General features: G+C 40.5%; 1 protein-coding gene across 7 annotated transcripts in view; it reads left to right on the forward strand.

Annotated features, from left to right (window-relative positions):
• MAP7 (microtubule associated protein 7) overlaps positions 1-21,856 on the forward strand; it is a 163,537-nt gene that overhangs the window by 67,136 nt on the left and 74,545 nt on the right. The gene's annotated exons all lie outside the window — the stretch shown is intronic.

The raw sequence follows: 21,856 nt of genomic DNA on the forward strand, positions 1-21,856 counted from the left end.
TCTCTATGCCCAACATGGGGCTCAAACTCACAACCCCAAGATCAAGTTGTGTGCTCTACCAACTGAGCCAGCCAGGCGTCCCTGATGATTTCTAAATGCTCTTAAAATTTGTATCTGGACCAGATCAGGAGAATTTGGGGAAATGATTGCTTTCCTATTTAGAGGGGTATTTTTGGAAGTGTTGTTTTTTCCTGCTTAAAAAGAAAAGTTCTACTTCTTTTACCTGCCTCTTGGCTTCCTAGTTTTTTAATCAAGCATTGACTGTATTTTCTTCTTAAATTTCTCCTCACCAGAATGCTTTCGTTTTTGTGGCATATAAACAGTGAATCACGTGGGCTTTACAGAGAAAAGCACAGGGACTGGAATCTTATATACTACATTTTGGAGTTGTTTTTATCTCCTTATTTTCTTCTCTAGAAATGTCTTTACGTAGCTATTTTATCCAGTTTAATTCTTAAGCGTAATAAAGATGCTTTATTCACTAAATTATTTGTCCTCATAAAATATTATAGATCTTCATTTTCATAGGTAGTATTTGCAAATTTTATAATAAAAACACACTTGATCGAGGAAAGAAATGTTACATATAGTGTCAGGATCCAGTACCCATTAGGAGATGGATTGTAGTGTGAATAAATGGTTTGCTTTTGTTATTTTAGGATTATAAAATAAGGAGTCAGAGTAACATATTAGACATGTCTTTGGAACTGGATCTGACTTTTCCTTGTAGCACTGTGACATCAGACAAGTAATTTATATTCTATAAGTGTGTTGGTATCATTATTCAATGGGAATAATCTCTAATTTGCAGGATTATATGTACTTGAAAGTAGTAGTAAAATGCCTTACTTAATGCCCAGTTTCCCAGAAAAAAAAAAAATCAGTGTTATTAATATATGCATTAACTCATTTTCAGTTCTGTTAACTCACTTTCAAATTCATTTTGTACTTAATGACTCTATTTTACAGAGGTCTTTTCTGAGTGGAAAGCATATTTACATACAGTACTCAAGTATTAGGATTAGACATAGTTGCATACCTAATAAGCACTGGTTTTTGTAATGACTTATTTAAATGTGATGGAATAAGATTGCTTGAATCAAATGAAATACAGGTTACTCAGTAAGAAAATTGAATACATATCTCCGCACCCTTTACGTGGCGTCCCCTCTGCCCATTCATAGAAGCCCATACAATCGAAAGAGTAAGAGACCAAGGTACAGGTTTTAGTGCTGTATTTTTAATTTAGAAAATGCTGTAGCATAGTGGCTAAGATACTAGATTTTAAAGTCAAACTGATGATGATTTTACCCATGATTTAACCATATATGTTGGACAAATTTCTTAACTTTTTTGAGCCTTGACTTTTGTCTATGTACAGCAGAGACAGTATTACCTAAATGCAGGCTTATTGTGAGGAATAAATTGAATGAGGCAAAGTGCTTAAAGCATCTAGTACAGTCTGGAACATAATAGAGGTTCAATAAATAGTGATTGTGTTTATAGTTATTATTTTAATTCTTTATAGACATTGAAGATATGATTTGTCTTTTAAATCATATGGTACCAAACTTTTAAAATATATTAGTTAGCCACTCTTACTCTGTATAAAAATCTGCTAGAAATTTTCCCAGGGAAAATGGTCCTCTGATTTTCCATAACTTTCACTTTTCTGAGTCTGGGGATATTTAGATTAAGTGACCTTTGAAAAAAACATCAATACAATTAAGTTTCCAAATACTGTCATTCACTCATCTAAACCTCCTGAGATGTCGAAGTGTGTTAACTGGGATTTAACTTATCCCTCCATCGCAAAACACACAGATGTTCACAAGGGAAAAGCTTGGGCAGGGGTGTTTCAAGCGAAAAATTCTCTTTTTGAGAAATGCATGTCGCTAGTGACTCTCCTATGTCATCCAGCCAGAGTTGCTCAAGTTCAGACATAAAAATCTGCTGGATATGTTCTAGAAATGAAGTAGAATGAAAGGTCGGGGGAAAACTGTAATCAACAAGAAGAGTATCAAGGTAGTAATGCATACTGTCACACGACCTGAAGATGTTCAAGTTCCAAGATGGACCTCGTATAGTCTAAAATGCACATCATAGGGGCACCTGGGTGGCTTCATCAGTTAAGCATCCAACTCTTGATTTCAGTCCAGGTCACGGTCTCAGGGTTGTGAGATCAAGCCCCGTGTCAGGCTCCACATTCAGCAGGGAGTCGGCTTGAGATCCAGTCCTCCCTCTGCCCCTCCCCCCATCTCTCTCTCCCTCCCTCTCTCTCTCTAATAAAAAAATTAATCTTTAAAAAAATAAATAAAATGCACATCATATTAAAAAAAGTCACCAACCCTTTCTCAGAGCATTTCCCTGAGTCATTGTCTGGTGAATATTCTCTGAACTGAAGTATTAGTACTGAATTGCAAGCATTTGCATACTGTCTTGACAATAGAATTTACTTTTCTTATCAGAACCTCAAGGTGACAAGAATAAATTTCAATTGAACTATAAACCAGTTTCAAAACTTAGGTTAAGTTTTTAACATATGGGACTCTTTCTCCATTAGAAATACTTTTCCAGAAAACCTATTCTATTTAAAAAGATAATGCCACAGTCCATTTCTGGATTATAATCTGTTAGGCTATGTAAACGAATTCTTAGTATATTATCACAGAATAAAATAATGTTGCTGGAGCAGCAAGTAACATGTGATGAAAGACCAAGAGGGTAAAGTTAATATTTAAGCTTTCCATTTACTTAATCTGGTATTAGCAATGCAAAGTTGTCCTGTTTTTCTGTAACACAAGAGTTATAAAGTACTGTCAAAGATTAACATTTTTATATAACATTAAGAATTCTTTGAATATTTTAATTTTGTGTTTTCTGGTAATCAAAATACATAATTTAGACATAAAAGTATTTAAGTTTAATGTTTTTATAATTCAGTGCTATCGATACTAGCCAACAGTTACAGTCAAGGCAAAAAACAAGTGTGTCAATCAAGAATTTTAGTTGGATTAAAAAAATTATCAAGAACTAAGTGAAAGCTGTTTAACATACATGAATTCTGTCTGTACATACGTGAGAGTACCCTTAGTTCTCAAACACAGAGTTTGGCATATTTCTTAAGCATTCTTAAGTACATTCTTAAATATTTATGTATTTTTTAAAAGTATTTTTGCAGGTATGTGGTAGGTATTAGGAATAAGATGGGGCCCTTATACTAAAGTAGGTCTCAATTGTGTCAGTTTTGTTTGGTGTCTTAGACTTCTCATATAAATTATAAAATCCGTAACCAGTAGCAATGGAGTTAAGTAAAATCCTGCTGTGGGTACCTAAGAAATACACACACCTGAGAATACATGAAATGGAAATGATGTGAGTCATCCGCTCTAGAGAAGGGCCCTGTTCTTCAGGAACTGGTAAATCAGTTGTGCTGAAGGCTTAAAGCAGTTCGTTGTTGTTTTTTTGTTTTTTCTTAATTTTGAGCTGGATCTTGGATTTTGCTTTATCAAGCTGTATGTCACAACACCTAGTAAAACAGCAATCCCACAGCTTCCTCACAGCAACAAGATGAGTTCAGTGGCTCACAACGGTGGGTGAGGCTGGGTTCTCCAAGTCACAGCCCAGGAGACTGTAAATGTGCTGGTATATGCGTCCATCAAGTCTGTCGATGCCATTTTTTCCAACAGCATTTGCTCATTTCATGTCTCTGCATTGTAGTTTGATAATTCTTGCAATAATTCAAACGTTTTCATTATTATATTTGTTATGTGATCTGTGATCTTTGATGTTACTATGATTGTAGTGGGACACCACAAACTGCACCCAAACAAGACAGTGAACTTAATAAATGGGGGTATTCTGACTGCTTTGCGACCAGCCATTCCCCCGTCTCCCTCTCCTTGGCCTCCCCTATTCCCTAAGACACAACATATTGAAATTAGGCCAGTGAACAACCCTACAGTGACCTCTAAGTGTTCAAGTGAAAGGAAGAATCACACGTCTCTTACTTTAAATCAAAAGCTAGAAGCGATTAAGCTTAGTGAGGAAGGCATGTTGGAAGCTGGGCCATGTTGAGATATCTCATGTTGAGATAGGCCAGAAGCTAGGCCTCTTAAGCCAAACAGTTAGCAAAGTTGTGAATGTAAAGGAAAAGTTTCTCAAAGGTAATTAAAAGCACTACTCCAGTGAACACATGAATGGTAAGAAAGTGAAACTGCTTTACGCTGATAAGGAGAAAGTTTGAGTGGTTTGGATAGAAGATCAAAGCAGCCACAACATTCCCTTCAGCCCAAGCCTAATTCAGAGCAAGGCCGTAACTCTCTTCAGTTCTGTGAAGGCTGGAGAGGTGAGGAAGCTGCAGAAGAAAGTTTGAAGCCAGGAGAGTTTGGTTCATGAGGTGTAAGGGAGGAAGCCGTCTGCATAACAGAAAAGTGCAGGGTGAAGCAGCGAGTGCTGATGTGGAAGCTGCAGCAAGTTCTCCAGAAGGTCCGGCTCAGAGCATTCGTGAAGCTGGCTATACTACACAACAGATTTTCAGTGTAGGCAAAACAGCATTCTATTGGGAAAAGGTGCCATCTAGGACTTCCTTAGCTAGAGAGAAGTCACTGTGCCTGGCTTCAAAGCTCCAAAACATAGGCTGACTCTAGTTAGTGACTCTTGGTTGAAGCCAGTGCTCACTTACCATTCCGATTATGCAAGGGCCCTTAAGAATTACACGAAATCTGGGGCGCCTGGGTGGCACAGCGGTTAAGCGTCTGCCTTCAGCTCAGGGCGTGATCCTGGCGTATGGGATCGAGCCCCACATCAGGCTCCTCTGCTATGAGCCTGCTTCTTCCTCTCCCACTCCCCCTGCTTGTGTTCCCTCTCTCGCTGGCTGTCTCTGTTGAATAAATAAATAAAATCTTAAAAAAAAAAAAAAAAAAGAATTACACGAAATCTACTCTGCCTATGTTTCATAGATAGAACGACAAAGCCTGGATGACAGCCCATCTGTCTACCATGGTTTACTGAATATTTTAAACCTACAGTTGAGATCTGCTTAGAAAAAAAAAAAATTCTTTTAAAATATTCTTGCTCATTGACAACGCAGCCGGTCACCTAAGAGCCCTGGGGTAGATGAAACAATTGTTTTCATGTTGCTAACACAACAGCCATTCTGCAGCCCAGGGATCAAGGAATCATTTGAACTTCACATCTTACTATTTTAAGATATACATTTCAGGGGCGCTTGGGTGGCTCCATCGGTTAAGCGTCGCCTTTGACTCAGGTCATGATCCCAGGGTCCTGGGATCGAGCCCCACATCGGGCTCATTGCTCAGCAGGGAGCCTGCTTCTCCCTCTGCCTGCTGCTCCCCCTGCTTGTGCTGTCTCTCTGACAAATAAGTAAATAAAATCGTAAGACAAAAAAATACATTTCATAAGGCTATAGCTGCCATAGATAGTGAGTCCTCTGATGGATCTGGGCAAAGTCAGTTGAAAACCTTCTGGAAAGGATTCACCATTCTAGATACCATTAAGGACATTTGTGATCCATGGGAAGAGGCCAAAATATCGACATTAACAGGAGTTTGGAAGAAGCTGATTCCAACCTCATGGATGACCATGAGTGTTCAGGACTTCAGTGGAGGAAGAAACTGCAGACGTGGTGGGAAGAGCAGGGGAACTAGAGTTAGAAATGGAGCCTGAAGATGGGACGGAATTCCTGCAGTGTCCTGATAAAACTCAAACAGATGAGGAGCTGCTGCTTATGGCTGAACAAAGAAAGTGGTTTCTTGAGATGAAATCTACTCGTGAAGATACCATGAAGATTGTTGAAGTGACAACTAAGGATTTAGAATAGTATGTAAACTTAGTTGATAAAGCAGCAGCAGGGTTTGAGAGGATTGACTCCAATTTTGAAAGACAGTTCTGTGTGTAAAATGCTGTCAAAGCATCGCAAGCTACCAAGAAATTGTTCATGGAAAGAAGAGTCAACTGATGTAGCAAACTTTATTGTTGGCTCATTTTAAGAAATTACCGCAGCCACCCCAGCCTTCAACCATCACCCTGATGAGTCAACAACCATCAGCATCAAGGCAAAGCCCTCCACCAGCAGAAAGATTAGGTAGGAGTCACTGAAAACTCAGAGGATACCTAGCATTTTTAAGTAATATTTTTTAAATTATAGTAAGTACATTGTTTTCTTAGACATAATGCATTGCAAACTTGGTAGACAATAGTGTAAACATAACCTTTATGTGTACTGGGAAAGCAGAACATTCATTTGACTTGCTTTGTGGTGATATTGGCTCTTTGTGGTGGTCTGGAAGTGAACCTGCAAGATCTTTGAGATATGCCTGTGCTGAGAATCAGGGACATGACTGAGGACCCCTCCTACCTAGAGGGTTTTGCAAATGAAAAAGCAATAGGATAGACTCGCTTCCTTTTGCTCGCTATGATATGTAAATGGATTTTTGGTGGGGGCAACTGAGTGGCTCAGTGGGTTAAGTGTCCTACTCCTGATACTGGCTCAGGTCATGATATCAGGGTTGTGAGATCGAACCCAGCATCAGGCTCTGTGTTGGGCATGGAGCCTGCTTGACAGTCTCTCCTTCTCCATATGCCCCCCTCCCTTGTGTACACACTGTCTCTCTCAAAAAACAAAACAAAATAAAATAAAAACAAACTCAATGGAAGTTCAGACCTTCTCTTTAACACAGAAAAAAATGGTTTTTGGTGAAGAATTAGGAAGATCAACTAATTTCTAGCAACAAAAATGTTTATTTTTCAGTCTTTGTAAACCTGCTTCCTAAGTTTGTTTCTTTTTATATTTTAAATTATCAAAGTCTAATGAAGCATTACAGAAAGTTTGGCACAAACAGAAAGGAAAGACCAGCCATAATCCCATCACTCTGACGTAGCTGTGTTAATTGTCATATAATCCCCTTCAGCCTCAATATGCACATGTATCATTTAATTATTTTCGTTAAGGGTTACATTATGAGCATGCATGGTACTGCCTTACTTTTAGTACTTTTGTTTTTACTGGTTAGACAATAATGCATGGGAGGAACATTCTCCCACGGACTATTGCTGCTTTTGAGTTTTTACAGTTGCAAGTGGTTGTTGGGGAGGAAAAACATTTCCTTTACTCTCTTAGGTTAAGTCCCTGCGGGCCTGTGAATTGAACTAACAAAGGGCAGATTAACCAGAGAAAAGGTGCACAGTTTTTATTTTTACCTACACAGGAGTTCACAGAAAGGAAGTAAAACTCAAGGAAGGGAGCTTGGACTCTGGGGCACTTATACCATTTTCACAAAGGAAAGGGGGTTGGGGGCTTCAGGGGCTGATAAATTGTGAAGTGGCAAGGAAGTAGAAGATAGGAGAAGATAAGGGCTAGTGTAGTAAGGTTTGTTTTTTGCAAACTCATCTCCGTGCTGACCGACTGTCTCTGGGGATAAGAGTCACTATTCTTTTTCTGGCACAGGAGAGGGGGATACTGTCACAAGGGAAGTTTATGCCCCTGATTTTAGGCGGGACTGGGGGACAGGCCGAGAATTCTTCCTGCATCTGTTGAATCTCAACTGCCTTCGGCTCAAAATGATACCTAATGCCACAGTGGCACCTTTTGGAGTGGCGTATGCCGCTCCCCTTCCTGGTCCTCTAATGGACACCTTTAGGTGTAAGGCTTTCCATGTTTTAGATTATTTCCTTTAGAGACTCAGAAGTAGGATTGTGGAGTTGATAATTTTGGACTTTTAACAGCAGTGAGTAAATATTGCTGGATTCCTTTCCTAGAATCAAGCCAATATGCCAATGTACTGGGGACTCCATTTTCATACTGCCTCTTTGCTACTTACTCAGTGCTGCATTTGGAAGCATAGGTCTGATATTTCTTTTCCGGGTACATACTAGATGAAAAATCAGGAATTATATCTGTTCAAGGATCCAGAAAGGGATAGTTCTAACCACAGGTGAAACTAGTTGCAATATTCATGTGCTGTGGTTTGAAGGGGTAGCATAACTTGAAGTAGGTGCTTATCTCCATGTTGACCTGTGGGTGAGGGTAATTGAAGATATTTTTTAAATTATGAATAGATAATTTGGGTAGGCTTAAATCTTTGTGAGCTCTTCACCTCTAACCCCAAATTAACATTTGATTTCCAATGGGGCTAATGGGTCAAATGATGACTAGAGTCTGATGGGTGAGGTGTGGCTCAGCATTTGTGGTTTAGAGTTAGAACTGGGTAGACCCTACTTGGTAACTGTTGTTGGAGTTTCTGGCACTTTGGGAAGATCCTAGGAGCTCCTCGTGCCTGGGTAGGCAGGGAGGAGACTAAGAGGCTAACACAAATTTTGGAGATAAAGCATTGAAAAGCAACAATTTTGTTCATATTTTTCATAGTTTCAAAACAAACACAAAACTTAAAGAAAATGCACATGCATACATATATAGATAACCAAAACATCAGGGGAATAAAAACAATTTCTCTCTGCGAACACTTAAAATTAAGTGATCTGTCTTTGTTTATATAAGCACCAATTACAAATAGTTTGGGGCAAATGCTCTGAAGCTATTTCTTCACTTTTTAAAAAAGTTTATTCAGTTAAAATTTTTGATCCAGCCCTCCATATGGACGTAAGAATAAGAAAACCAAAAAAATGCACCAGAATTTATCTTACAGGAAAGAGCAGGTGAGACTCCTGATGGCTAAAATAATCACAAATCATTAAATTTTTCTCCTGTTTGTGGCTAATGGAAGGAAGTCTCTGTATTCCAATATCTATTCTAATTGTAAGGAAGAGCCTCTCACCAATTACAGCAAGTAAGTAGATGGCCTGATCACTTCCAGAATCCTTAAACTCACTCCTTGAACGTTGACTGTATTTTTCAGAAGGCACATTATGACACATGCAAATAAGGAATTTGAGGCTTGTCCCCATCAGTTGGTTACCACTGGGTGGGATCTTAAGCAGTGCATTTGAAAACTCTGAAGCAGCTTCAATGTATTATAAATTAATGACATAGGATGTTCATTAATTATTAAGCTGGGCTGAAATATGCTGAATGTTGTTGTACACGGGTTTTACAGTCAATAGATGTCATCAGAATGTTTTGAAATTATACCCCTGAGAAAAATAGAAAGGGTTTTTTCACTGTGCATTTGCAGTTACTTGTTACTTTTGCAGTAACCTTCAAAAACAGGACATTGATTTATGCTATTTAGCTTCTCCTCTTCCGAGAAGATTTAGCCACTTGGGGGGGTGGGTGTTGTATATCTCAAAAAGCCCCTCTCAAAAAAAAAAAATTCAATACTCAAGGTACTGATTTTATCCTGAAGTATTAAATTCCTAATATTTTAGCAAGATAAGTGAAAGTATTCCGTGGTGGGAATTACATTCCATTAAAAAATATGCACTTATGATGTGGTAGGGGTAAAATTGTTCTTTAAAAACAAATTAAATGAAGAAATCTCTCTGGAAATAAATTTTGGATTCTTTGTTGTTTTTGGTTATAGTATTTCTCTACCTAGAGTTGTGTCCTGAATTCAATTGGTGAGAAATACAAAAGGCGTAACAGAAGCCACATGGAATTTTAAATAACATTTATTCAGAGATATAGGCATAAAAAGTTAGCCAGCACATCTTGCCTCTAGAGAGTACCAGTGGGCAGGGCCAAACTTCAAGAATAATTTTAAGCTGGGTCATTTGCTGAATTTGCATTCATTTTAATTGAAGCCCAACATCAGAGCTCCAAGTAGTATGATTAATGTAATTTTAGCCTAGGAAACTTTTTAAAACTCTGAAGAATGCATGCATGGAATGCCAGATGCCTGAAGCTTTAACCATCTTTCTGACAGTAATTAAACCATAGGACCACTGTTTAAATCTATTATTAGATCATGTGGTAGGGTGTTGTTTGCATAAAAAAGCATACTTGACTTTCTTTTCTGCAATGGTCTAGTTTACAGCTTATTCAAAAATGGTATCCAATTTCTAAGAAACATAACGGAGAACACATCACTATTCTATTCCATAGTAAAGAACACATCACTGTTCTGTACCACATCACTATTCCGTACCACGGAAAATTGCATAAAAAGATGGCTCCCATTGCCATGGACTCTGCCATACAAATTCTGAGTAAGTATCAGTAGCCTGTGTTGAGTTTGTGTAATTTAGCTTGTCACAATTGCCTTTCCACAGAGTCAAAGGACAAATGAGTCCCCAAAAATGACTCAAACTTTATTGTTTCTGGAAGATTTCATCACAAAACAATAAAAAGTATAAAGTATCAGCACAAGTATCAGTATAAACCATCAGCCATGTCATCCTTGTGATTTTGTAACCGAAAAGTCTGACCTCATTTTTTAATGCAAATAAGTATTGAGTTGTGCTTTATGACAATGATATCAATATAGATAGACAGGCAAAACAAACCTTTTTATTTGTATAAGGGGTAGAAAAACTTTTCCTCCACCCTCTTAGGTATATTTCCTGAGGCCTGCAAATTAAACTACCAAAAAAAAAATTAACTGGAGAAAAGCATATGATTCTTTATCGATCTTAGTATTTTTACATGCATGGGGGTTTCACACAACCAACGTGAAAACCCAAAGAGACTTTTTTAAACCCAGAAGCTTGTATACCGTCTTAATAAGGGGTGATAAGTAGTAGAGAAGTGACTAAACAAAAAAAAGCAGGTTTGGGCATCTAGGGGGAAGGCCCATTGTGGGAAAGTAACTATGTGGGAAAAACTAATGGTAGGTAAGAGTTACTTAGTAAGATTTGTTAGGCAGACCCAAGTTGTCTCTGATGGTAAGTCATTCTCTTCCGGAAAAGGAGGGCACCTTTACAAATGGAAATTTGTCACTTTCATGAGGTGAAACGTATGCCATGCTTTTAGGCAGAAAGGAGGTGGGCAGAGAGTTCCTCCTGTGTCTGTTTCTCAGTTGCCTTCAGCTCAAAATAGTCAATACGCCAAAGTGGCATCTTTGGGGATGGTATATCCTGATCTCCTTCCTTTACATAAAACAAGGCCCTGCTCTCACAGTTTTTCTTGCCTTGCACTCAAGGGGCTCCTTTGCAGTAAGAGTGCATTTTCTCCTTGTTCCTTTGGTGACACTTCAGAGGTTTTTACACCAACCATGAACCACGTATCATTCAGGATGAGTAAGTGGTGTGCCTTTCTCATGGTAGTAGGAGAAGGGAAATGTGAAAAACCAGGTGATAAGGGTTTTAGGGAAAAAAATCTGGAGATTCGTTCCCTTAAAGCCCTCCATGTCCATACACTTCCTTACATGAGGGTTCATAACCAGGAGTTTATAAATTCAGATGAGGAAAATAATTGCATCTTTATTTCCAGCAACCACTTCTGGAAACTGAGCATTTCCTATACTTTAAATGTGAGCAACAAACCTACAGTAGCGTTAGCATCAGTAGAAGTCAGATATTTTCATATCACTGTTTCAGATATCTTAAAAGGTAGTTTAAATTGATCTCAGCTTTGAAATCATGGCAGTTATTAGACTTGCCCCAAATTTTATGTAATGGGCTAATAAGGAAGCACATTACATTTTAGTATCTTGATAGCCTTTTAAATGTAATTTAAATATGGTTGTATTTTTTTGTAGTTCTGTGTATTTGAATTTATGCACTTAAAAATACTGTTCTGAGAAAGGATCCAACCTGACCTTTGTCAAAGCAGAATCCAAAGCAGGAAACTTGAAATCCTTTTGTGTGGAGCGCCTGGGTGTCTCAGTCATTAAGCGTCTGCCTTCGGCGCAGGTCGTGATTGCAGGGTCCTGGGATTGAGCCCCACATCAGGCTCCTTACTCAGTGGGAAGCCTGTTCTCCCTCTCCCATGCCCCATGCTTGTGTTCCCTTTCTCCCTGTCTCTCTCTGTGTCAAATAAGTAAAATCTTAAAAAAAAAAAAAAAAAAAGAAAAAGAAAAGAAAGAAAAGAAGAAAAGAAATCCTGTTGTGGAAAGCCTTCATGTGCCCTCAGGAGCACGCATATCCTGATTTGCAAGCCGCTGAGAGGGAAAGGCTGAAGCCCACCAACTCTTAAACTGGGAGTCCAGGACACCCAGAATGAGAAGCATGAAAAATCACTTAAGCCTGGGGAGATGAATCCTAGTTTAAATTCTGAAATCCATGGGCTCTAAATCAGGGATGTACCTCAGACTCCTTTAGGGAACTATTTAACAAAATACACAGCTAATGGGGTTCCCCGGGTGGCGCAGTTGGGCATCCAGCTCCCTGCTCAGCTTGTCCCCCTGCCTCTCTCCCCCCCACCACTCGGCTCATGCTCTCTGTCTCTTTCTAAGATAAATAAATAAAATCTTTTAAAATAATAAACAAACAGGGGCACCTGGGTGGCTCAGTCTGTTAAGCATCTGCCTTGGGCTCAGGGCGTGATCCCGGCGTTCTGGGATCGAGCCCTGCATCAGGCTCCTCCACTGGGAGCCTACTTCTCCCTCTCTCACTCCCCTGCTTGTGTTCCCTCTCTCGCTGGCTGTCTCTCTCTGTCAAATAAATAAAATCTTAAAAATAATAATAATAATAATAATAATAGTAATAGTAATAATAATAATACACAAGCATAGCTAAGCCTTACGCCTCAGGACTGTAGTTCTGCAGGTCTGGGTGGGACCTGGACGTCTCTGTTAAAAGTGCATAGGTGATCATACAAACCTTCAAGTGAGAATGAAGGGGTGCTTTGAAAGCTTGTTCTGTCAGGACTATTTTAAGGATCACATTTTTAAAGATTTAGCTTTAATTGAAAAAAATCACGGCAAGAAATGAGGAACTTCCAACTACTTAAAAGCCATCTTCTGTTGCGGCAGCAGGGAATGGGGGGCCAGTGCTTGACCATCAGTCCCTGGGGGCCAGGAAACTTTCCGAAGCTACAGGTACCATTTTTCAAGGTAAGAGATCGATGGCTTCCCTGAGATTTGCAGTGGTATTTCAGATCTTTAAAAGGGACAGGAGGAGTCAGGAAATAGCTTCCCATATACAGAGATAGTAAAATTTAATTGTGAAATGACCAAAAAGATAAAATTGTTAGCCCTACTAGGGAAACAGTTACGAGAGCATCATTAATTCTGTGAGAAAAGCATTGAATCACAGCTCTAATTATTTAATATCATTTAATCTTAATTTTATTACAGAATTTATTTTATTCCTAGAATCAGAATACTACTTTTTTTTTTTGCAACAAAAGTACAACATTATAGGGTGGCAAATAAGTGGGGTTTTAAAGATTTATTTATTTATTTATTTATTTGAGAGAAAGCGTATGCGCAAGGAGCAAAGAGAGAGAATCTTCTGGTAGACTCGCTGCTGAGCAGGGAGCCCAAGGCGGGACTGATCCCAGGACCCATGAGATCATGACCTGAGCTGAAACTAAGAGTCGGACGCTCAGCCAGCTGAGGCACCCAGGTGGCCCTGAGTAAGTGGTTTGGATGCTATACACTTGGGGGAAGAAAAGATAAGCTATTAAGATATATCAAGTATTTATTATACTTAAAAATCCAAAAACAAAATGATCATTAACATAAGACTTTGAAAAAAATTTTAAGATGAAATAGTTTTATCTTAATACTGGGCTTTTTTTCTTACCTTGACACAAGCCCTCCGTTCATCATTTTAATAATTCCTGGATCTTAATTCTTATTTTACTGTAAAGCCTACAGTTTTCTTTTCATGTTCTAAAATTATGAAGCAACAAATATCATTTATGAAATGTATAGTGTCCTCCTTGCAACAAGTGAGAAAAAATTTTATATTGTAACAAAAAAGCGTTTTTGAGGAGATAAAGGTGCAATCTTTATCGAAGAAGTTGACTGGTTTTCTAGTTGCTATGATTATAGGTTGTTGTATGTATCTCTCTCCTTTTCTCTGTAATAGATAAATGCCTTCCTGCTTTGGGTTCTCGTGCTTTCTCCTTGGCCAGAAATGCCCCCCATCCACATGTATACTCTTTAGCGTCAGCTCAGGTGCCGCCTTACTTCAGGAAGCCTCCCTGGCCTTTCTCTGTGCTTCCATAGAATCGCTCATGTCCCTCTGTCGTGGTGCTTTCCACATTATATTTTAATTATCTGTTTCTCTGTCTGTATCTCTTGGGGGACTTTAACCTCGATACTATTATTTTTGTGTTATTATGGCTGACACGGTGCCTGCTCATTAAGTATTTTGCTAAGTAATTACATAGGTACCCCAGCTCACACCCCACACCCCATTATTCATCGTACTTGTCTGCGAATATGCACTGACCTGGCTGCACGGGGCTCGTGCTTTGGCCTTCAAGTTCCTGCCCTCCCAACCATGCTAACCTACCCAGCCCGACCAGCAGCTCATTGTAATAAACGGAGTCCAAAGGGAACCTAGCAGCATTAGACTGGCCATCAGCCCAAGATTACCCTGCATAGCCCGAGCGAGACCAGGCATGAAGCTGACTGCTAAGCTCACCACTCCCTCTATACGTCAGCTCCAGACTCTCAGCTTTGCCATTTTATTAGTCTTACCAAGATTTCCTCTTTTCCAGGCCTGTACTGTTTTGGAGGAAAAAATGTTTAAGTCACTTATGTCTACTCAGTTATTACTATAATCCTAGCTTAATTCTGAACTTTGAAAATAGCAGTTTCCTATGACAGCCCAGTGAATTTAGTGGGAAGCAAAATATAGAGGGTCCGAAAGCAGTTGTATTGCATTTTGAAAGGTGAAAAAGAGGATGGCCATGGACTTGTGTTCCTTTAATTCCTAGGAAATAGAAACAAGCAGGGGCTTGAGGTCCCCGTGTACATCGTGGAGGTCTGATGCGTCACACATATAGTTTTAAGTGTTAACACTGAGCAGTGGTCCAATTGAACATAAAATATGTCTCCCTTTGACAAAATACAGATGAGTACCATTTAAGACCGAGCTACATATATTAGCTATACTCTATAGCCAGAACTTTGGCAGGGAATGTGGTTGAAACACTTGGATCTACTATCAGATTGCCAGGCGCATTATTTTTCCATCCATTTTATGCCTGTCAGTTAAGCTAAGGAAGAGAGAGGTAAGAAAGAGAACCATGATTTCATCCCATGTGGATTATTTTCTATCATTTCACTGAAGGTCTTGGCTTCTATTTCTGTCGTCTTGGAGACCTCCCAGTTTCTCTTTAAAAATAGCAGACATTATCAAGAAGTCGTTAGTCTTGTGAAATATTGTGAAATTGTAAAACTCCTGTGATTTTGTGTCCTTTACACGTGCATGGTTGAACTTTCACAAAGCAGATAGGAAAATTTTCCTTAGGGCCAGGACAGTTCATCAGAAGCACAAAGTCACTTGTTTCTTTCTCTCATCAGAAAAATAATAATAATTAAGAAGCCGCTGGCCTCCTCTTAGGCCTCAGGACCAGGTCTTAGTGACTGTCCAGGTATTTCGGCAGGTGAACTGTCTGACCCTGCTCTCAGCCATCAACATTCTAGAGGCAAAGCAAGCCAGCTTCATACCCCATTCCAACCATTCATTAACCTCTGCTGCTGTGTACTCAGTATAACATGGGGACACTAATTGCCTACCTTGCAAGGTGACTCAAGGAATGAGATCTGGTGTGCAAAGCCTCTGGCCCAGTGCTTGTTATGTAGATGGGGCTTGATGAATGGCCCCCACAGTTCTTGCTCTTATTATTGTTACTAATATTATATTTTTTCCTTTGCCTGACTTCCTTTTTTGAAACTCAGATTTTATAATGAGCAGTCTGTGTTTCCCCTGTTTTACAGGGTCAACTATGAGTGTTTTCAGTGGTGTTTGGCGTTGCAGAGTTATTTCGTTTGTTAGCCTCAGGGCACCTCTCCTTCCTGTTACTGTCATACTAGCTGAGCGCAGATCCAGAGTGGGCTGGGCAGGAGCTGAATGAGTAGAAGTACCGCAGACTAAATTGGACATTTCTATTAGAATTGGTTTGGTTTCAAGTAATCTTAAAAAGGTTATAATAATCTAAAGCCAAAATATAAAGATTTATAATCAACATTTTGAACACTGCACAGTATTAGGATAGTTTTTCTAGCTTTTATATTCAGCCTAAACTTTTTGTATAAAGTTGAGTTTTATAAAAGGGCTAAAAACTTTTTTTTCTAGTGAAATGAGCATCAACAGGTTTTTCAAGGTGGTTTAGAATAATTTCCAGATCAACAGAGACGGAAATGTGTTGCTAGCAGGTGTTTTATCATAGACTGCTATGAAAGGACTGCATTCTGTCTGCAATTCTAAAAATCTAGATGAGATGGTTTTTCTTACGGGCACACTTAGCAAAATGATCTCTGATCAGTATGAATCAGATCAGTATTGGTGTTTGTATAACCCCAGCGTGGACAGGACCTGTACTGATGGCTGCAACTGGCAGTGAGTTTTAGGGAACTACTCACAGAGATGGCACTCACTCTACTCCAAGGGAAGAACTGTGCCGCAGGGCAGTATGTCAGCTAACTAAGCTCTTGGGAACAAAACTGCCAAGAGCCCTGGGGATGGAGGTAGGGAAGCCACCACTCTGTCCATGCTGAGTGAGTCCTGAGAAGCTATCACTGGGACAGGCCTCTCATGAGTGGGCTCCAGACCTTATGCAGGTTAACTTCTAAGGAATATGAGGGGGCCTGAAGGGACTCTCATCATGGGAAGTCTCATTCTGATGGGAAACTGCAACATCTCCACATAGACTGCACAGTGGCAGGGGGTCAGTGGAGGGAGGAAGGGATGGGGCGAGGGAGCAGTTCTTTGATGAAAATTAGGTAACAGAATGTACCTTCTGCATTATTTTTGCTGTAGGCAGTAATGTTTCTGAAACAATGTAAACACGTTGCAAAAACATTTTTTCTTGGCTACAGAGAGATTATTCTACCAGATGTACAAGTGAAATGTCAGTTACCCCCGGGGCTCTCAGAAGTTCACCTGTTGAACCCCCCTGGTCTCGCCCAGCACAGCACAAATTTAGGTGGAGGACTTAAAAATCAGCCTTGATGATGAAGATAGAACACAGTGATGTCACTCGTATTTATTTCTGTCTGTCCGTGTAGTGGAGTTATGCCTTCGGGTCACTAATGCTCCTACAGCCGGAGCAGATGTCTTATTATAGAGGGTAGACATTAATACAGCAAAAATCGTATATAACTGGTTATTCAGTGCAGAGACCTAGATCATCATTTTTAATGTGGTCCATGTACTACTTTAATGTGATTTTTTTTATGATTAAGATGTTCTAAAGTCAGTTTGGTGAGTTTTAGAAAGAGAAGGTAAATGTTTCCTTGTGTGAAACACATCTCTCAGTAATGAGACAACATGAGCTATTTTTTCATCCTTCCTGTTCCTGCAGAGAGGGGAGTGAATGCTTGTCCACAGTGTTTTCAGTGATGAAAAAGGTTGTCTTTCAGACATATGAAAAGTGGGGTTTGGGGGCGTCTGGGTGGCACAGTCGGTTGAGCATCTGACTCTTATTTTTGGCTCGGGTGGTAGTCTTGGGATGGTGGTATCAAGCCCCCCATCAGGCTCTGTGCTCCACGCAGAGTCCGTTTGGGATTCTCTTTCCCTCTGCCCCTCCCCTCCTCTCTCTCTCTCTCAAACGAATGGATAAATCTTTTTAAAAAATCAGTTTTTGTTAAACATCAGTAGTTACAGTATTTTTGCTACTGAATATTTGTTTACAAAGTCAAGTTCAGCCTGCCTGCCAGAAATTCTTGCCTAAAGAAAATTGAATAGCATATCCAGAGGAGCTAAATTGAGAAACATATGAATGACTGTTTCTAAGACAAGATATTTTGAAAATCTAAATGTCTAATTATGCTTGTTTATTAAGTGAACTTCCTTTCTCAACTGGCTCTAAAACATGATCCCCTGTGACCCTTACCTTATACGTATTTGCTGGACTATTGTAATGGTTTAAAAAATAGTGATTCCTGATGTTATATGGGTTCATTTGTGAATTGGCTGGTTGAAAGCTGGGACACACATTCACATTATTAAAATACCACATGTGGAACAGATAACCCACAAAACCTATTTCACCTATTATACAGTAACGCTGTCATAGAATCTCCGTGAAACAAATATGGAGGAGGACACCCTGGCTGACAATAGCTCCTTCCTCCCCACCTCCACTTAGGGTTTGTTGTTTGTTTTTCCCTTCTTATGGGAGGAGCTAGCTGTGCAGGTTTACCCTCTCAGTCTCCCTCACCCCCCCTTCTGGCTTCTGCAACTGTTCTAGATACCAGCTCCCACACGGAGATGGTCAGGTAAGACATGGTCACATAAGATGCATTCCCAAGGCACTTAGAAGAAAGGAGTCAGTCTAGCAGCTTAGTTTTGGCTTAGCTCTTGATGACCCCGAAGGCCCTATAGCTTAGGCAGATTTAGCATTTGTAATTGGATTCTCTTGTTTGAAATGGAGGTAGCATACTTGAAATGAATATACGTATTGGAAAATAAGCATATCAGTTGCAGTCTATAAACTGCATGACCAGGAGCCCCGTAAAGAGCCTTTCCGTGTGGCCCGATGTGACGCCTGCCACACAGTCGTCTTTGTGCTTCGGAGAGTTGCAGAACCCCGGGGAACTGCTGCTTGCCTTTCACACTCGCACCCTTTCCTGTCGTTGGCTTTGTTTTCGTAAGTTACTACATTTGGGTATTTGGTAGGTTCCAAAATTGGAGATCCTCTGTTTGGGGACGTTTTGAGTAGGGCAAATTGAAGAAATTCAACAGATAAGATGCCATGTCCAGTGAAAAGATAATAAAAAAGTGGGCAGAAAAACATGCTTTAAATCTCGCCTCTTCTTTCCCTCAGAGGACTGAAGAAATGCTTTGTCATCGAAGTCCCTTTTCTTGGCTCGAGTCTCTGGTTACTCAGAGCCAACCAAAGGCCTGGCTTAATCACATTTCTTTGCACTCCAGGATGAGTGCAATCTATTCAATTGTTGAATAGATTTGAATTTATTTTCAGACCACCAGCACACATCGCAGAAAGTCAGTGACGGTGTGAGGCCTCACGCAGCGTCTGAGTGGAGCCCCAGGGTGGGAGTCAGCGCTGTCCTCCCCAGTCTGTCCCCACCAGCTGGTGCTCAGACGGAGCAGCAGCTCCCACGTTCTGCTCTTCTCGACACCCCCTGGCCCAACAGTCTGTGATTCCAGCTTTGAAGGGGGCCCCGGCTGGCCAGGCTGTTTTCTGCCCTTTTGCTGCACTGTTCCATTTCCTATGCAGAGAAGGTGCTAGAGGAGCAATTCAATTCCAGCCCAGCCCACAGTGTCTCCCATCAGAGCAGACCGAAGCCACCGCTTGAACCGATACACGGTTTGCTTTGCAAAATTGAGAGGGGAAGAAGCGGTAAATGTATCCACATAGAACGAAACCTAATTTTTAAGTCTCTGATTAGCCCTAACACTGTGGCTCCTTGCAGACCCCGTTCCTGCTTTTCCCAGAAGAGTAGAGCTACCTTGGAGGTGGTTTTTGTTTTGTTTTGTTTTGGTAGTCCTCTTCCTTGGAATGGTTGCCTTCTCAGCGGTGCCCAGACTGGCAGAAGCAAAGAGGCTCCAACTGCAGGAGAGTAGTACACCAGCGCCAGGGGCGAAGGGGCAGGTGCTGGTGTTAATATAGGGAGGGTAATAGCGCTCAGGGCGTGGGTTTCTCACGCTGATGACGATGCAGAGAATTTCAGGTTACAGAGCAGGTGAGACAAGGATAGCTGCCGACTGTGGGCGTGTGTTGGAAATGGTGGGATGGACTGCGGTGAACAAAGGAGCCGGAAAAGTAGGCAAGGTAAAATGATCAAATGAGAAAAGAAAGGGACCGAAGAGTAAGTAGGATGATGCTTTGAATAAATAGAAAGCAAATACATGTGAACACAGAAACTTTTTTTTTCCAGAAATAGGGGGGAAGAGGCTTTTTCTTGTTATTTTACAGCTTTATGTACCATATGAATTTCCTAACCCCTTGATAGACATTTCTTTTTTAAGGTTAAAAAAAAAAAAAAGGGTTATCCAGGTGATGGGATTATAGGCCTTGCAATTTTTGTCTTCATAGTCTTTCTGTAGTATAGAAAAGCTAACAGATTTTTTTTTTCTCAAGATTTTTATTTTTATTTACTGAAGAGCAAGGAGAGAGCAGGGGGAGGAGGAGAGGGAGAGGGAGAAGCAGACTCCATGCTGAGCACAGAGCCCGACGCGGGGCCCGATCCCAGAACCCTGAGGTCATGACCTGAGCTGAACTCAAGAGTCAGCTGCTTAACCGACTGAGCCACCAAGGCACCCCAATAAATGTGGGGGTTTTTTTAAATAAAATTAAGCTAAATCAGTTGATATTTTTATAGGCAAGTGTGGAATTCATATCTCCTGTGATGCTACCTTTATAGACTAGCTGACAGAGGAGGTCATGTCTTACTGTGACCAATCTGTGGGTCCATTGCAATGAGTAAGCAGTTGCATATAAGCCTTAGGGTGCTAGCAAGAGCTATTCTAGATGACCAGGTTTGCTGGGGGAACCCTTCATATTCTTTTCAGAAATCCACTGGTTTCTAAGTTGTTTGGAGCTGATTCCTATCACAAATGATAATATTAAAACCCTGATCTGGCATCCTTTGCTTTTTTTTTTTTTTTTTTCCCCTCCTGACTTTGCTCTTGTGCTGCTTTCAAAACTAAGTGCTGATCTGCTTTAATATGATGAGCCAGCACCTGTTTTGCTTTCTGGCGTCTGGAAGAAATTAGAATATGTAAGATTCATGATGTACCAAATGACAGGGGTAAATAGGAAGTATGTACAGAATCCCTTGATGTGTCCAGCCTGCTTTTGACCGCCTTGAATGAAAAGCATTATCTAAAACACAGCACAGGACATATTCTTACCATCTAATCACCACCACGCATTGTTTTTTCCTAGGTACTTCACACATTGTCCTTGGTAGCCCTTTATTGTCCCCCTCCCCTGCCCCCCACTTAACATCAAATCTTCTGCCTTTTCTGAGTCTCCCCCACCCCCAGAGCCCGTCTGGGATCTCACCTCCAGCCCTCAGTGCTGTCTGCCTGGGACTGAGGTGTTGCGTGTTGCAGGCTAGGGGGCGTGGAAGCCGGAAGGGTAGGCTGGGACCAGATTTTGGAAGATATTTGATAGGCTAAGGTGCATGTTTGGACCTCCTTCTGTGGTTAGTGGAAACTCTGTCAGTTTAGAGATTGCTTTTAATTGTGAGTACTGAATAAGAAAACAACAGTGATTTAAGCAAATTTGGAGTTTTCTTTTTTCTTACCTACAGGAAATATGGAAGTAAACAGTACAGCAGCTCAAAGATGCTGCGTGTCCCTTACTGCCTTAGCTTTTCCCTCATGGTAGCTTCCTGGTTACAAGGCAGATGCCCTACCTTGAATATCATACTCATCTTCAAGACAGGAGACAAAGGCAGGGTGAGGAGCCAGGCCTCCTGAGTCCGTTTCCCCTTTAAGGAACAGTCCCGCAAACCCCACCAAACGATTGCAGTCTTCAGCTTCTTGGCCAGAGCTGTGCCTTGTGGACAATCAGGGTTCTGTTAGAAAAGAAGTCTCGTATAGACCTTTATGAGGTAGCAAGCATGGAACAACACAGTTTGCCTATGCAAATTGCCAGTATGAATTTCCAAGAGACAAATGCTGCAGCAAGCATTCCCCAATTGTGTTTTTGTTTTGTTTTTTTACTATAAAGCACTTTTTTTTTTTTTTTTTTGGCCTTCCTTCCTGTGAGATGAGCAGTATTTGGAACTTGCGGAAACATACATTCTAAAAATGACATAAGATGGAATGAAATCAAGTGCCAAGCAATGTGGGGCAGACTTGGGAGCATAGTAGAAGTCAGAGAAGGAAAAGTGTTGGAATAGCT

Source organism: Ursus arctos, unplaced genomic scaffold (assembly GCF_023065955.2).
Source record: "Ursus arctos isolate Adak ecotype North America unplaced genomic scaffold, UrsArc2.0 scaffold_13, whole genome shotgun sequence".
NCBI lineage: Eukaryota > Metazoa > Chordata > Mammalia > Carnivora > Ursidae > Ursus > Ursus arctos.